General features: G+C 41.8%; 1 protein-coding gene across 2 annotated transcripts in view; it reads left to right on the plus strand.

Moving 5' to 3' along the window:
• The window catches only part of UBTD2 (ubiquitin domain containing 2), a 162,898-nt gene that overhangs the window by 64,689 nt on the left and 79,523 nt on the right, over positions 1–18,686 (plus strand). Inside the window, exon 1 of one of the 2 annotated variants that reach the window (XM_073620587.1) lies at positions 5,089–5,361. The exons of the other annotated variant lie outside the window; for it this stretch is intronic. The gene's annotated coding sequence lies outside the window, so the exon portion shown is untranslated. Of the gene's footprint in view, positions 1–5,088; positions 5,362–18,686 lie in introns of those variants that run through there. 2 annotated transcript variants of the gene reach the window in all.

Here is an 18,686-nt window from a genome sequence, read left to right on the forward strand (position 1 = left end):
AAACTACCTGGTTTTAGATAGATTTTTCATATACCAAGGTGGGTCAACCTGTGGCCTTCCAGCTGTTGCGGAACTACAAGTCCCAAGATGCATTGCAGTTACAAGCATGACTCCCAAAGACAGAAGCATGATGGTAGTTCTGCAACAGCTTGAGGGCCACAGGTTGAGCACCCATGGTTTATAAGCTGATGTTTGGTAGTAGGACAGTTGGTGACTTAAATACTATTCAATTATCTCACGGTATTTGCACAGAGGTTTAAATAAAAAAAAATACTGTTGATGAATTGTAATGCACAAAAACACAATATGATACCCAGTTTGGGAAAAAAAAGGTTTTGTCAAGAAAAATAGAATCCTAACATGTCACGCTTTAAAATTGCACATGCTTGTGGAATGGCGACAAGCTACAGCACTTACAAATCTCTATAGCTAATGCTTTAAAAGCAAGCCTTTACAGGTGCGAGTTTAGAATTCTATAGGAGGTCTAGTGCTAGAACGTTTGCAATGATACCTCACGTGTGGTGAGAACACGGCTTACATATGTGTGTGACACCTATGCATGCAGGAGCGCTTTAATTTTTTTGTTTTATTTTTACACTGTCCCTTTTTACATTTGTTATAATCCCTTTTGTTGCTGTCATAAGGAATGTAAAATATCCCCTGTGATAACAACAATGCCGCCAATGCAGATGTTTGTTTTTTTTTTTTTTTTTTTTTTTTCCCAAGCCAAAAAGGGCTTGTTTTTTCGTTCTGCAGAAACCGGAAGTGACAAAATACTTGTCACTTCCGGTTTCTAATACCATAGAGACAAATGAGGACATTTTGAGTCGCCGATCAGCTCTATGGTAAACTGGAGGAACCTATGGCTTCAGTCCCGGGCTCCGCGATGGGACAGGAGAGCCCGCAGAGGCACAGGAGTGGCAGCGGGAGAAGGGGGAGACCCCTCCTGCTGCCATTTAAAAGCAACCCAGCGGCTAATTAGCGGCAAGCATTGCTTGTACAAGAAAGGAGAATCAGCAGCTGGGAAAAAAAAAAACCTTACCAGGATGATGCCTGTAGCCGCAGGCATCATCCCAGTATAACACTTTAAACTGCCGATGTAAATGTACAAAAGGCAGCCCATAAGTAGTTCATGGGAAACAATCAAAACTGGAGCAGCTGTGTACAGCAGCCAATAAGCTTGTTTAGTTAAACTCTGGAAATTAAAGAAGCTGATTGTTGTCATGCACAGTTACTCCAGATTCTGGCTGCTTCAGTTTTGATAAATGCCCATTATTTGTGTGGTAAATGACCTGTGGCTTCACAGATTTCATATTTCAGATGTGAAGAAAGGGGGTCAATGTCCCTTTTTTATATCATGTTGTAATTTATTCGGTTGGTGGACAGTACAGTTCCAGACTGACCTGTCTGTGAACTGATTTTCCAACAATTAAGACTAAGCACTGGCATTAATTAGATAACCTACACATCTGAATGTTCATAATTTTAAGCATCTCCTTCCATGAGCACTTTCTGGTTATATATTAGCAAATCCTTTCTCTTTCATTTTTTGTTTATTTTCCACTGTCAAAGATATTTACTTCTATTCTTTGTCATGCAGTCATCTGTTCCCTTGGCTAATGTATTTTTTGCACAGTGGAATCTTGGCTGGAGTCAAGGCCTAAACACTGGGGCAACCATGATTGCCAGGATTTGTGTAGGAGCCACTCGGCTAACTTCATGTGACTAACAAGGTCCTGTGACATACCTGAAGCTGGTGTGTGTGTGTTTGGGGTTAGGCTGAGTTCTAGTGAAAGGGTTTCATATACCTATTTATTTATTTGTTTTCCTCCCTTGTAATCCAATAAGATATCAGTTCAAAAGTATACTGTATATGGGGAAAAAAAAATTTGTAATGAAAAAACATTCTAGTTTACGGTTTGTCATACTGCATTTATACACAAGTTAGTATCATTATGTAACCCAGTAAAGTGTTACAAAACCTAAAAAAGTTTTTTACCTTCATGCATTGTTTGCATGAAGATAAAAAAAAAAAAAAAAAACGCTTTCAGTTTACCTGTGCGCCCCCCCCCCCCTCCCTGTGTGAAGGGGGGGGGGGGGCAGGCCTAACTCCAGTTGTGTAAGTCTGCTCCATAGACACACAGCATGGGACTACCTCTCCCCATAGCCAGCGGCTGGCTATGGTAGTCCCGCAGAAGAGGAGGAGCCAAGATCGGGGCCGCTGTGAGCCATACCACTGCACAGAGCAGGTAAGTATAACATGTTTATTATTTTAATTGCAAAAAAATTTGAGTTTAGTAACACTTTAACCACTTGCTGACCAGCCACCTTCATTATACTGCAGCAAGGTGGCACAATCCCACAAATCACTGAAGGTGTACGTCGGCTTGGGAACTCACTTTTGTGGGCGTACTCCCGTTGGTCAGTGGACTCGATGCCCATAGGCCACACGCGATAGATCTCCACAGTGACAGTACGGGATGTGCCTGTGTAAAGGCAGATCTCCGTTCTGACAGGAGATCACACAGATCCTGTCTTTTTGCTAAGCAGGAAGATGGATATGTGTGTTTCCCCATTTACACAGTCCCCCATACAGTTAGAAAGCACCTGCAGGGACCACATTTAACCCCTTGATTGCCCCTGATAACCCCTTCCCTGCCAGTGTTGTTAGTGCAATAACCGTGCATATTTTTAGCACCGATTACAGTAGTAATGTCACTGGTTCCCAAAGAGTGTCAAATGTCAGGTGTCCGATCTGTCTGCCGCAATGTCGCAGTCCCGCTAAAAATCACTAATCGCCGCCATTACTAGTAAAGAAATAATAAAAATGCCATAAAACTTTTCCCTATTTTGTAGACAAAATAACTTTTGCGCAAACAAATCAATATATGCTTATTGGGACTTTTGGCTTAAACTGATGAATAAATTTGTTTTGTTTTTTTTTTTAATTTTTTTATTTTTTGGAAATGTTTTATAGCAGAAAACATAAAAACTGCTGAGGTGATCAAATACCGCCAAAAGAAAGCTCTATTTGTGGGGAAAAAAAGGACATCCATTTTGTTTGGGTACAGCCTCGCACGACCGCGCAATTGTCAGTTAAAATGACGTAGTGTCGTATCGCAAAAAATGTCCTGGTCAGGAAGTGGGTAAATCCTTTCCGGGGCTGAAGTGGTTATTATGTCTGTAGTCTTTAACCACTGTCCGCCCACCAGCCTTACAATGACAGCTGGGCGGTGCGGCTCTCGTTCTGGGTGGACGTCATATGACGGCCCTCCAGAACGACTGCTCTTGCTCGCCCGTGGGGGCACGCATCGCGGCGATCGGTTGGAGTGTCAGTCTGACATACCGCTCCACCAGTCTCAGTAAAGAGCCTCTGACGGAGGCTCTTTACCACGTGATCAGCCGTATCCAATCACGGCTGATCACAATGTAAATAGGAAGAGCCGTTGAGCGGCTTTTCCTCACTCGTGTCTGATAGACGCGAGGAGAACCGATTGGCTGCCCTCCTGACAGGGGAGTCTGTGCTGATTGTGTATCAGCGCAGCCCCCCTCGGATGCCCACCCAGGACTACCAGGATGCTGCCAGGACCACCAGGGATTGCCACCACACTGGACCACCAGGTATGCCACCCTAGACCACCAGGGAAATGCCAATGAGTGCCCAGGCAGCTACCAATCAGTGCCCATCCCCAATGCCTACCTGCCATCTATCGGTGCCACCCATAAGTACCCATCAGTGTCGCCTATCAATGCCCATCAGTGCCCATCGTCGGTGCCGCCTTATCAGTGCCTATCAGTGAAGGAGAAAAGTTTCTTATTTACAAAATTTAATTTTATAACAGAAACAAAAGGAAAACTTTTTTTTTTTTTTTTTCAAAATTTTAGGTCTTTTTTTTTATTTATTTTTTTATTTATTTAGTAAAAAATAAAAACGCAAAGGTGGTCAAATGCCATCAAAAAGCTCTATATGTGGGAACAAAATGATAAAAATTCTGTGTGGGTACAGTGTAGCATGACCACGCAATTGGCATTTAAACAGCGACAGCGCTGAAAATTGGCCTGGGCGGGAAGGGGGTGTAAGTGCCTTTTTTATTGAAGTAGTTAAAGTGACCTTGTTGCTTTTAACCAGAGAAATAAAATCTAAAGTACCCTGCAAGAGAAGAAGCTATCACTTCAAGTGGTTGTAAAGACAGAAGGTTTTTTACCTTCATGCATTCTCTGCAAGAAGGTGAAAAGGTTTAAATTGGGGCACAGGTTTATGTTAAGGAATTAATAATGTACTGGTTATAGCAAAGTCTTGCCATTTACTGTGGCTTTTATACCGGAGAACATGTGTAGTATAGTTTACCTGCAGAATGGAATCATGCTGTGTGCTCATTTTGAATAGTGTTTTTTTTTTTTTTTTTTTTTCAGTGTAAGTCATACCACCTAATTTTGATCTTTAGCTTTGTACAGCATAAAAAATGCTTTCAAATCTATAGCTTGTACAGCATAGAAGATGTTAACTTCTGTTCTATATTTAGTCTTGGATCATTAAGCGTAGTTCAAGAATTATAGATCTATAAAAAATGGAGATGGTGATCTGTTGGTGGCTTTCATGATGTTGAATTTACAGTCTGAGCTGCTCTATGTATGTCAGCAGGGGAGTTCTGGTTAATAAAATATTTAAAATACGTATGACCTTCTGTCGAGGAGCATTAAAAGCATACTGTAGCTCTGACCCTTTTTTTTTTTTTTTTTTTTTTTAAGTGGAAGTAGACACTTTCCAAACTCAGATTCCAGTTTGCTGCTGTGTAAATGTTGGCTGCAGCATAAAGAAATACTGTCTTCCTACACTGGCTGTTATATGGACATTTTTTTTTTCTGTAATATTCAGTAATTTTTCTAAAATGTGCATGTTCTTATGCCTAAAAAGGATATTGCATGTTAAAGCTGGACCCTGGGAAAAGTCAAAATCCTCCCTTGCAGTGGGGCTGCCAAGGTCCTTCTGCTGTAATCTTCTGGTGTGGCGGGGGTTAATAGAACTGTTTTGATCTCACAGGCGTGTTCCTCAAGAGTTCTCAACTATGCTCACCCTTTTCATCCAGCCATGCACCAGATGGGAGCTGCAGTGAATGTACTTCATTACAGGAAGTCCCTGCACAAAGAGTTTGAAAAAAAAAAAGGATATCAGAATATCCGCCAACGATAGATCAATGGATTAAAGTGATTAACCTTAATTTAAGAAGAGAGGCATTTAACATGTAAACCTAAGAGGAGCCCTAAAAAAAATTGATAAAATCTGGCACCAGTGGCCAGTCTCTAATTTATCTGAGCAGTCGGCGGAGTATATGAACGACACTGAGGAAGATCAATAATGAGGTAGAATTCTGTTTTTCTAGGGGGGCAACTCTGTGTGTGTGTGTGTGTGTGTGTGTGTGTGTGTGTGTGTGTGTGTATGTATATACATATATAATTTTGTATGTATTAAGGTGTAATATTGTGTAGGAGGGCTTTGAGTTAAGATTGAAATGTAAGCTGGTAAACGCAAATATGGACATAAGGAAAAAATGTTATGAGTTTGTATTTGGGTGTGGGGACTTGTTGAAGTTATTGTCAGAAACCATGAAATCAGGCTGAGGCAGAAGTACAGTTAAATCACACTTGTTTAATAAAAGTAAAAAGAACAAATGTAGTCAAAACATAGCCAAAGTTCAGTAACCGAAACGGATAGTCAGCCAAGCCAGAAGTCGGGGATCAAAGTAGTGGAACAGCAAGCAGGATCTGGAGCCAGAAGGGATGTCAGCAAAGCCAGTCTTTAAACAGGAACGCAAGAGATGGTTTCTTGTGATTAAGGATGAGCTCAGGTATGTTCGCACAGCCCACGTGCAGAGCCCGCCAGGAAGTCGGCACTAAGCTGGGCTAATGACAGACAGTGCGACATTTTCCGATCGCTGCAGCCGCGCATCGGGGCAATGTCTCACTGCCTGTGATTAGCACAGCGCAGTGCCGACTTCCTGGCGGGCTCTGCACGTGGGCTGTGCGAACACGCCTGAGCTCATCCTTACTTGTGATGTGACCAAGGCGAAGGCAGAGCACCTCTGGACTGGACGGCTTATGTAGGCAGGACTGACTAGCAGGATCATCAACAGCTGAGTAACTGTGGAGAGAGATGGGAGCTGGCAATTAGCTGACAGCTGAGCGGCCGCCTCTGAGAAGGAAGGGCTGAGCCCAGCCCTGACAGTTATGTTGTGTGTTTGAGTCTATTTTTGTTGTACTATGAAAAAAACTATTTGATTAAGACCCCTTTCACACTGTGGCGCTTTGCAGGTGCCCAATAGCGGTGCCAAATAGCGCCTGCAAAGCGCCCTGAAACAGCGGCTCCATTCACTCCAGTGTGAAAGCCCGAGGGCTCTCACACGAGCGGTGCGCTGGCAGGGCGTCAGAAAAAGTCCTGCCAGCAGCTTCTTTGGATCGCATTAGGAGCGGTGAACTCACCGCTCCTAAAGCGCCCCTGCCCATTGAAAACAATAGGGCAGCGCCGCTGGCGGATTTAACCCCTTTTCGGCCACTAGCAGGGGTTAAAATAGCGCCACTAAAACAACGGTAAAGCGCAGCCTTACCGCTGACGCCCGAGTGTCGGCAGTGTGAAAGGGGTCTAAAAAAAAAAAGCCATGAAGGTAATGCTTTGCAGGCCAAGGAAGCGGAGTTTTTCAGGGTCAGCTGTCATGGTGGCAGAAAGGTATTATAGAGTGTAGGGCTGAAACAACTAATCGATTAATCGATTTATGAAATTAATCGATTACTATTTTCATAATCGATTAATCGGCCAGTAACATAATGTGGTAAAAAAAAAACTAAAATGAGCCCTTTATAGTACAAAAAGAGCAAATAATCGCTACTGTAACTATTTCTTTCACAGTTCTACAGTAAAAAAAATTAACCCCTTACAGTAGTGATTATTTGCTTTTTTTGTACTATAAAGGGCTAATATTCGTTTTTTTAACCCCATTATGTTACTAAACGTCTTACACCTGGTTCACATCTATGTGTTTTTTGGTGCTTTTTGCAGAAACTGACTACAGTTCATTTACATGGTTTCCTATGGAACACGTTCACATCTATGCTTTTTCAGCCGCTGCGTATTTGGAAAGCGTCAGTGACTTTTTTCTTAAACGCAAAACAGTGCTTTTTTGGTTCAACATACTTCAATGGAGAAGCTGCAGAAACGCATGTAATGCATTTTTGCAGCAATTTGTGTTTTTTAATCTGCCCAACAACAAATTTGCCAAAAAAAATGCAAAAACGCAAATCGCAGCAAAATCCCGTGCGCAAAAATCAAAACGCACAGCAAAGAGCACTGCAGAAACAGATCAAAAGCAAACTGCCTAGGTGCGTACCGAGCCTTATGCTGGCCACATGGATCAATTTTCAGATGAGAATATTCAGACGAAAAATCTTTGTACATTCGATGAATGAAAGAATGTTTTAAATTTTCACTTGTTTTTAACGTTCTGTTTTTAAAATCATTGTAATTTCTGAACGAAAACCACATACACTGTCTGAAAATTCCTTTAACCAAGAAGTTTTCTATTATTTCCAAATTTTCCCATTACTGTGGTTGAAAATGAACGTCGATTTGACCCCCACTAACGATTAGAAAATCGAACGAACGTTCTTATCTCTCCTCTAATAGTATATACAGTATATCTCTTCTGTCTGTTATTCTCAGAGTGGATTAGATATTTTGCTCCCTAACCATATAGTTGGCTATTATTTACCACTGCATAGAGATATTTAAGAATAAATTGCCTTTTTTTAAAACTTTACTTATTAACTAAATTATACACACTTTTTTTTTTTTTTTAAGGTTATTAACCGATTAATCGATTAATCGAAACAATAATCGGCCAACTAATCGATTATGAAAATAATCGTTAGTTGCAGCCCTAATAGAGTGCAGAGCTGGTTTTTGCAGTTTGTAAACTATTTGTGAGTTTTAGTATGTCACTGTCTGGAGTGCTGTGGGTGAAAGCCAGCAGGAGGTCAAAAAGATTTTTATGAGGTGGTAGCAGCTCAAACGCTTGTAGACCAGACCTTCTAGAAGTTTGGAGGTGAACAGGATCAAGGAGATGGTGCTTAAGTTGTTCAGACTGGTGGGATCCAACAAGACATTTTAAGTATGGATTGTCACGTTTCCACTGGAGTGTGTTGTGGGAACATGCAAGTTACTTGTGTTGCAGTGTCCTTCATTTTGAAATGCACCCCAATGCACTAAGGCAATGCATCTCAAAGGCACTAGAGTTTGCAGCTCACCACAACGCATAGTAACACGCAACGTGATCTGACCAGTGATATGAGGAGAACAAATAACTGCCGATGTCAGTAGTCGGCCAGTCTAGGCCTAGGGATAGCAGCCCTAAAAATGTTTTTCTATGAGGCCAGCAGAATTCTCAACATATTTACTGTAAATGTTAGTGTATTTTCAGTACTGTTTTGTACGTTTTTAAAGGGGTTGCAAAGGCAAAAGGTTTTTTTTATCTTAATGCATTCTAAGCATTAAGATAAAAAGCTTTCTGTGTGCAGCAGCTGCCCTAAGCCCCCCTTACATATACCTGAGGTCCCTCTGTCTAGCGATGTCCACGAGTGTTTCAGCCATCAGATTCTCCCTCCTGATTGGCTGAAACACAGCAGTGGCGCCATTGGCTGGCTGCTGCTGTCAAAGTCAGCTAGCCAGTCAGAAGAGAGAGGGGGTGGGGCCGGGTCAGGGCTTTGTGTCTGAATGGACACAGGGAGCTATGACTTGGCTTGCACGCCCCCATAGCAAGCTACTTGCTGTGGGGCACTGAACAGGAAGGAGGGACCCGGGAAAAGGAAGACCTGGGCTGCCCTGTGCAAATCCACTGGAACAGAGCAGGTGTGTATAACATGCTTTGTAGGGGGAAAAAAAAGACCTTACAATTACTTTAATACATCACTCAAATATACTGTATTCTACATTCACTGAACCAAGTTAGATCGTATAAAAACCATGTCTGTCTACTCTGTAAACTCTATATTTGACATACTGTAATTTGCCCCATAAATGTAAATTAATGAGCATTGGCATTGTTTGACTTTCCTCAATAATTCAAACTAAACACCATATTAAGGAAAAAACATAAAATGATGTAGCCTCAATGTGGTTGGTACCTGGCTTGACTTTAATTATTGCCTTTATGAAGACCTTGCAAAAGGTTGTTTGCAAGAGCTCTTTTCTATGAAGAATCTTTATCTTGTTATCCTTCAGTCTTTAATGTAGCTTGCAATTACAGGAGCTGCTCCTTTCAGCAGCGCTAGACGCGTTTCACATTTTATTGTAGTCACATTTGACCCCCAGTATTTCCAACATAAAGCAGGCAGTCCTGCTGTCAATACACCAAGCTGAGAAAAAAGCACATCACTGAGCATTGTTTTTTTGGAGTGCATTTGTGTTTAACCGCTTGCAAACCGGCTCACGCCAATATACGTTGGCAGAGTGGCACGCCTGGGCAAAACAACATATGGGTACGTTGTTCCCTTTTAAGAGGTGCGATTGCAAGAGCCAGCACGGGGATTTATGTGTGTAAACATTTGTGTAAACACACAAATCCCTGGAGAGGAGACATATTGATTGATCCTACTAAGAAGGAACAACGATATGTCTCCTCCCCCAGTCAGTCCTATCTCCATACAGTTAGAACACACCCAGGGAACACATTTAACCCCTTGATCGCCCCCTAGTGTTAACCCCTTCCATACCAGTGACATTTACACAATAATCAGCTCATTTTTATAGCGCTGATCGCTGTATAAGTGTCAATGGTCCCAAAAATGTATCAAGTGTCCGATCTCTCTGCCACAATGTCGCAGTACCGCTAAAAATCGCAGATCACCACCATTACTAGAAAAATTATAATAAAAATGCCATAAATCTTTCCCATAGTTTGTAGACAGTAACTTTTGCGCAAACCAATCAATAAATGCTTATTGCGATGATGAAGAAATTTAGAGTTTTTAAAACCTTTTTGGGGATATTTATTGCAAAAAGTAAAAAAAAATATATATATTTTTTTCATTGTCACTCTTTTTTTTATAGTGCAAAAAATAACCACAGAGGTGATCAAATACCTCCAAAAAACTCTATTTCTGGGAAAAAAAAGGATGCAGATTGTTTGGGTATGGAATTGCATGACCACGCAAATGTCAGTTAAAGCGACGCAGTGCCAAATTGTAAAGTGCTCTGGTCAGGAAGGGGGTAAAATCTTCTGGGGCTGAAGTGGTTAAACATTATGTTCTATCATCACCTACAGTCCCTTGAATGAAGACATACCATGTAATTTGCCTAAGATGCTTTTTTAACAGAGCTGCTCTATTATGTAACAATTAAAACCAGCTACTGATATTGGAGAGCTCAGGTCCACCTGTTAAATTTAAGTCACTGACCATGTTGTAATTGTTTTTTAGTAACGCGTGGGAGGCCGGTGATTAGAATGTTGTGAATATAGTTTCATATTAATGGTTTCTTACAGAAAGCAAAAGTAAAACCAGCACCTGCAAACGTTCATAAACTCTGCACTCAAATATGCACACTTTATTATTATTATTATACAGGATTTACATAGCGCCAACAGGGCTGTGCAGCTCTTTACAACATTAGGGCAGACAGTACAGTTACAATTCAATACAGGAGGACTCTGAGGGCCCTGCTTGTTAGAGCTTACAATCTAACTGTGGGGGATGAGCTGATGAAGAAAGTAAAAGAACAGTTGTTTAGGTGAGGGCAGGCTAGGCTTCTCTGAAGAGAAGTTTTCAGGGATCGCCTAAAAGTGGATTGAGTTGGGGCGGACTGACAACTCATGAGGCCCACTGTGTCCTATCTCTCTATCTCTCTAATCACCTCTGAACTCAACAGCCCTTTTGGTGCTGTACACACCAAAACGACTCTCCCTTCTAGGGCTTACCATCCATTCTTACAGCAGCAAACATCGCTCTATTAGGCAGGGGCACAGCACAGTGGCTTCTCTTACACAGCAGCAGTGTGCAAGGCAACACGGTCGGCGGCAGTATCAGCTCCCAGGCATCGTCGACATGTCCTGGGTGCCAGCGCTTGCAGCTCCCCTGCCCTGTGTCTCACTGCAGTGGGGTGTATCGGCAGGATAAACGCACCAAATGAATCTCCTTTCTAGGGCTTACCACCCGTGGGGTTTATCGTCAGGATGGAGGTGTAAGTTAGGCGCACTTGGAACCGCACATCATATGAAGCAGCCTAGGGGGGATGACACTGAAATCGGGCGGAGGGGGTGCAGCTTTAGATCCTACCTTGTCTCCATGTACCCGCCACTCTCCCATCCCATGTCAGCCTGCTGCTCCTCACCTCATCCCTCGTAGGAAGTAGGAGTTGGTGAAGTCCAGGAGAGGAGCCTCGCATGGGGCCCCGGGCCCTCGGGCAGTGCCCAAATGGTCAAGTCCAACCCAGAGTTGGAGATAATCGGACAGATTGGGGTAGGGAATTCGAAAGGATCGAGAGAAGTCGTGGTGGCGCATATGGGAGTAGGTGACAATGGACCTAGAGAGCAGGAGGTATTGGGAGGAATGAAGAGGATGATTTGGTTGGTATTTTGAGACTAGGCTAGTGATGTAGCTGGGGGCAGAGTTGTGGATGGCTTTGTAAGTTATTGTTAGTATTTTGACTTTAGTTCGTTGGGTGAGTGGAAGCCAGTGGAGGGATTGGCAGAGAGGGGTAGCAGATGCTGAGAAGTTTGTAAGGTGGATGCGTCTGGTAGCAGCATTCATGATGGACTGAAGGGGGATAGCTTATTTAAAGGTAAGCTAATGAGGGACTTGCAGTAGTCACGGCGAGAGATAACCAGGGAGTGAATTGTGAGATTTGTGATTTCATTGGTTAGGAAGGGACATATTTTAGAGATGTTGCGGAGATTGAGGCGGCAAGCCTTGGAAAGTGATTGGATATGGGTCTTAAAGGAGAGTTCAGAGTCCAGAATAACACCTAGCATGCGGGGATGGGTGGATGGCTGTGCCATTGCTCTTGACAGAGAGGTTGGGGGAAGAGGCACGTGGAGGAGGCAATATGAGCTCGGTTTTGAACTAGTTGAGTTTGAGGAAGTGGTGTCACATGCAAACAGATATGTATGTTAGTAAGTTAGTAATGCCTGAGGAGACTGATGGAGTGAACTGAGGGGTAGAGAGAGATTTGGGTGTTATCAGCATAAAAAATGATATTGAAAGCCATGGGAGGCTATCAATTGGCCCAGGGAGGAGGTGTAGATTGAAGATGTAGACCGCCTACAACCACTTCATCTTCGTTTCCAGAGCTTGAGCTGTCGCCCACCTCTTGCGCTTTGCCATTGATACATCTCTGTGATTTGGTCGCTAAACTGGCCAACCGTGAAGTGCTGAGGGGAGTGAGCCAGAGCTCAATTGGTATTTCATAATTAAGTTCCCTGGGTACATAGGTAGTAATCATATGAATGGACTGTCATACTTTTGTGCTAGCTGTCATAAAGAGGTTAATGTACTTCTAATTGTGTTCAACTTTATAACATTTCTTTATTATACATCCCAGGACACAAGGTATCTTCACATAGATTAATATAGGGTTCTGTTGTAACCTTCAGGTGATTGGACACTGACAATTTACTATTGTCTTAGGTGATGATCGTGTGTGTGTGTGTGTGCAGTCTCTGTACGAAAATAGCTAGCTTCTCAAAAGTTCTGTCTGGGACTAGGAGACTGCTTTATCCAGATCATTTGCCTACAACTTTCTAAGCACAGAGGAATGATACCCAGACCCCACAGTGGACATGAAGAGATGGCCTGTAATGTAGGTGGTTGGGTACTTGACCCTGCGGGACGGGGTCCTGTGCAATAATGTATTGGTAGGGTGCTATACAGGATCAGTGATCCCCAGCTGGGGAGTTGTGTCCCTAAAGGCCCAGGTGTATGTTCAAGCCACAGAGGATGCTTCTTTTGGTCGGGGAGCTTTGCAGGCTGCTGCCTGAGATTCTAACCTGTTTTGGTTTAGTTGTTTGAGGCCTCTGTCCATTTAACCCTCCCCATATATTCATTACTTTGGTTTTGAAGATATTCTGTGTCGTGGGATTTTTGGTTTACCTGTAAAATCCTTTTCTTGAAATACATCACAAGGATCCCACCCTCTTCCTTTTTGTGGTTCATGGATAGATATTAAAAATTAAGCCTTGCCTAGATGAGGAGTTATGCCTAGGAGGGGATTTCTTGACAGTTTCCAATCACCTGAAGGTGGCAGCATAACCCTGTTGTAATGGATATAAAGATGCCAGGTGTCCTGTGATGTACTTAAGGAATAAGGAAAAAAATTCTCATTTGGCCATATGCGTGTACAAAATGGCTGTGCTTTTTTTTTTTTTTTTAATTTTGGCCATGATTCTCAACAATAAAGAAAATCTGTCATGATGCTGCCTGCAACAGACTTTACTACCTTGCTGCTACCGCTCAATACCAGGTATTTCTGACAGGAAAAGCTGCAACTCTTCCTATTAGTACAGAGGTTTTACTTTGTGTAAGGCCTTGTTTACATGATTTGTGGGAAGTGATGTAGAGGATATTATCTACGTTGTGGTGTTGCAGTAGACATTTTTGCAAGATGGATTTGTATGCTTTGACACTTGGTTTGGTCTAGCTCAGCTTTGCTGAAACGAAAAGCTTTGCTACGGACAATAATGCTAGAGGTGCACTGAATGGAAATTTTGGTACCAAAAATGCAGAATGCGCTTGGCCGAAAACGAAAATGACAGCATTTAAAAAATATATATATTTTATATAAACATTCAAGGTAGGTGCTTTTCCCTCTGTGTTTTCGTGATAAACAATAACCAACATATATATACACTTAATATCAAATGCTTTGTGCATCAAAAAATTTGAACATTTGTGTCTCCACAAAATTGTGACCATATGCAAAAACCTAATATGCAAATATTGTGGCAAAAAGATAAAAATGAAAATGATAAACAGTCCTTTGTTGTGAAACAGTTCAATACATGCGTTCTAAATGGCGTTCATCCATCCACCATGCTCTTGTGTAGATGTTGCTACAACAATATATTCTAGTGCTAATTACTTTCACACTCACCAGAACCCTGAGGTTGCCAGGACCAATCAAACCTTTAGTGGTGTTATGGCTCACAAAGCCTGAAATTCAATTTGTTCTTTCTTTAGATACTCTTCATGACCTCTGCCAGACAACAGGTGTAAACCTCAAGCCCCAGAAAGGAAGATAACCCAATAATCGTGCAACACAGTTTTTATTTAAAATCTCCTTAAAACTCCCATCTCATACTTATGCTCTAACATTAAAAAGTGCCCAGACTGGCACCAACTTGACTCGCATATCTGGGATAAAAATATCCACCATCAGCTTTTTCAGTAAGCTCCACCACGGGTGTCTAACAATGTTTTCTTCCAAGATTGCCCTGTATTTGGCTCCATCCATCTTCCAATCAACTCTGATCAGCTTCCCCGTCCCTGCTGAAGAAAAGCATCCCCACAACATGCCACCACCATGTTTCACGGTGGGGATGGTGTATTCAGGGTGATGTGCAGTGTTAGTTATCCACCAAACATAGCTAAAAAGTTCAATTTTGGTCTCATCTGGTCAGAGCACCTTTGTTCCAAATGTTTGCAGTGTCCCCCACATGGATTCTTGCAAACGGGACTTCTTATGGCTTTCTTTCAACAATGGCTTTCTTCTTGCCACTATTCCATAAAATCCAGATTTGTGGAGTGCACGACTAATAGTTGTCCACCAGAGCTGTGGATCTCTGCAGCTCCTCCAGAGTTACCATGGGCCCCTTGGCTGCTTCTCTGATTAATGCTCTCCTTGCCTAGTCTGTCAGTTTAGGTGGACGGCCATGTCTTTGGTAGGTTTGTATTTGTGCTATACTCTTTCCATTTTCAGATGTTAGATTGAACAGTACGCCGTGAAATGTTCAAAGCTTGGGATATTTTTTTATAACCTAACCCTGCTTTAAACTTCTGCACAACTGTATCCCTGACCTGTGTGGTGTGTTCCCTGGCCTTCATGATGCTGTTTGTTCACTAAGGTTCTCTAACAAACCTCTCAGGACTTTACAGAACAGCTGTATTTGTACTGAGATTAAATCGCACAGGTGGATTCTATTTACTAATTAGGTGACTTCTGAAGGCAATTTGTTACACTAGATTTTAGTTAGGGGTATCAGATTAAAGGGGCTAAATACAAATGCACGCCACACTTTTCAGATATTTATTTGTAAAAAATTTTGAAAATCATCATTTATCCACTTCACAATTATGTGCCACTTTGTGTTGGTCTATCACATAAAATCCCAATTAAATACGTTTGTTTTTGGTTGTAACATGACAAAATGTGGGTATGAATACTTTTTCAAGGCACTGTATGTCTTCACACTGGTCTATTGCGCTTCCCTTGTGGTGTTAAAAAAAAATCTTGGTGCATTTTAGGTCAGTTAAAATGTTTTTGATGTGGTTTTTGAGTTACATGACCTATGAAAATTACACCATAAGCACAGTAAAATTGCGTCAATTGTGTGCGTTTTTTCGGCCGTTATGTTTCAGCCCACCTCTTCTCAATGCCTTTCCTCCTACCTGGCTGCTCTGTCCTAATTCCCTATAGTTTCAGTGCATGGGATGCATGAACCTGCACTGCGTCTCCCCCAGTGTCCAGATAAAACTTCATAAATGCTTCACTAACACATCATAAATCCTATGGGTGTGGGTACAGACGAGCTGGCCCAAGGCATTGCAGTGCCTGGGTCCAAGAATGAAATGCTGCTCCCACCCAAAAAAAATAAATCCTGCCCACCAAAAGGCCTCCACGTCCAATATTTAGAATCATGATTATTACAACTAAAATCAGGAAGTCAGATTTACAGGAAACAGCATTTTATCTATATGCAAAATTATATGATGTACTATTATGTTCAATTCCAAAGGGCGGGCTAGGGTAGTATAGGGTTTACTAAATAAAACTTGCGCTAAGTGGATGAATGAAAAAAGAATGAATAAACTGTGGCAGCTATTGCAAGTGTACTGAACCTCAAAAAATGGGTGGGTGGAAGGATTTAAAAGCGCTTACAGAATATAAAAAAAAAACAGAACACCTGGAGCGCTGCGAGTCTAGGGGCCAAGTAAAGTGCTCTGAGTAATCAGATAAGTGGATCAGACCCAATGCAGCCAGCACTGCATAGCAAGAGATGCAACAGTCAAAGAAAAAAACACAAAATTCTGCGCTCTGAAAGAATGATCAAATACATTTCAACATCGTACTGTATACATAAATAGTACTATTTATTCCATAAAGTTAAATGGTTGCACAGTCCAAGTTTAAAATAAATGGTAGTGAACGTTACCAGTGACCTCAGAATGGATAAGGGGGAAACAATAATCCAGGAGGCTTGCCTGGAGATGGTTTGAACATCAATTACCACATTGACAAAGCGAAACATGCAAGTCACAGCAACAGAACAGTGGACTCTTACACAACTGACTTCAGGACACCTTTCCCCTTGATCTCCAGCACAGCAGTGACGTCACAGAAGGCGCATAGGCGCACTGAGAATATCGACCCTGTATGGCTTGGTTGTTTCCTCTGGGGCCGTTTTATATCACACAGGTTGCATTTCTATCCATCCTGCTGACCACCATCCAGCCATAGCATCCACCTGGAGCTAGCAGGCTTTGCCAGCAGCCAGTACGCCCCCCCATTTCCTTGGATGGGGATTGATATTCAAACCATCTCCAGGCAAGCCTCCTGGATGAATGTTTCCCCCTTATCCATTCTGAGGTCACTGGTAACGTTCACTACCATTTATTTTAAACTTTGACTGTTCAACCATTTTTAAAATTTATGGAATAAATAGCACTGTTTATACATACAGTACTACTTTGGAATTTTATTTGATCATTCTTTCAGAGCGCTGCATTTTGTGTTTGCTTGCAGAATATTAGACCACAATTAAATAATGAATGAACTATGTGAAACTCACGCCAGGTGAAAAAAAATAATTGCAGCTGCTGTTGCAAGGATGCTACAACATGAGAAATTGAAATATATATGTAAACAGCGCTTGCAAAGAAAACCACATAATTAACCACTTAAGGACCAGCCTCGTTTTGGATTTTAGGTGTTTACATGTTTAAAACAGGTTTTTCTGCTAGAAAATTACTTAGAACCCCCAAACATTATATATGGTTTTTCTTCTAACACCCTAGAGAATACAATGGCGGTCATTGCAATACTTTTTTTTTGCACCGTATTTGCGCAGCGGTCTTATAAGCGCACTTTTTTTGGAAAAAATTAACTTTTTTGAATAAAAAAATAAAACAGTAAAGTTATCCCAATTTTTTTTTATATTGTGAAATATAATGTTACGCCAAGTAAATTGATACCCAACATGTCATGCTTGAAAATTGCGCCCGCTCGTGGAATGGCGTCAAACTTTTACCCTCAAAAATCTCCATAGGCGACGTTTAAAAAATTCTACAGGTTGCATATTTTGCGCTACAGAGGAGGTCTAGGGCTAGAATTATTGCTCTCGCTCTACCGGTCGCTGTGATACCTCACATGTGTGGTTTGACCACCGTTTTCATATGCGGGCGCTACTCGCGTATGCGTTCGCTTCTGCGCGCGAGCTCGTCGGGACAGGGGGGTTTTAAAAATTTTTTTTTTATTTTTATTATTTATTTTAAAATATTTTATTTATTTTTACACTGTTTAAAAAAAAAAAAAAAAATGTGTCACTTTTATTCCTATTACAAGGAATGTAAACATCCCTTGTAATAGAAAAAAGCATGGCAGGACCTCTTAAATATGAGATCTGGGGTCAAAAAGACCTCAGATCTCATATTTACACTAAAATGCAATAAAAAAAAAAAGTCATTTAGAAAAATGACATTTGAAAAAATATGCCTTTTAAGAGGCGTGGACAGAAGTGACGTTTTGACGTCGCTTCCGCCCAGCAGTATCTTGGAGACGAGTGAGCGCCATCTTGGCCTCACTTGTCTCCAGACACACCAGGCAGAAGGACGCGATCGCCTCCGCCGCTACCGACGGCTCCGGTAAGCGGCGGAGGGCACCGGATCGCGGCGGGAGGGGGGGGGCCCCTCTCCCGCCACCGATAAAAGTGATCTCGCGGCGAATCCGCCGCAGGGACCACTTTTATCTGAAAGCCGGCCGCCGCACGAAAACGGGGATACCGGGGTTATGGCAGCTAGCTGCTGCCATAATAACGATATCCCCGTTCAAACTTAGGACGTATATATACGTGCGGCGGTCGGGAAGTGGTTAATGATGTGACACGTGAAGTGATAATCAAATATGAAAGTATACATCTGATAATAAAGTGCATTAGTACTCCAAATTTGCATCACAAATGCGTGACATCGTATACTGTGATTTATAAAAAATTATTTCCAAAAGTGTGTGTATATATGTGTGTGTATGTATATATATGTGTGTGTGTGTGTGTGTGTGTGTGTGTGTATATATGTATATATAGAAAGTATTCAGACCCCCTTAAATTTTTCACTCTTTGTTATATTGCAGCCAATTTACTAAAATCATTTAAGTTCATTTTTTTTTCCTCATTAATGTACCCACAGCACCCCATATTAACAGAAAAACACAG

The sequence above is a fragment of the Aquarana catesbeiana genome, linkage group LG03, assembly GCF_042186555.1.
Source record: "Aquarana catesbeiana isolate 2022-GZ linkage group LG03, ASM4218655v1, whole genome shotgun sequence".
Taxonomy (NCBI): Eukaryota; Metazoa; Chordata; class Amphibia; order Anura; family Ranidae; genus Aquarana; species Aquarana catesbeiana.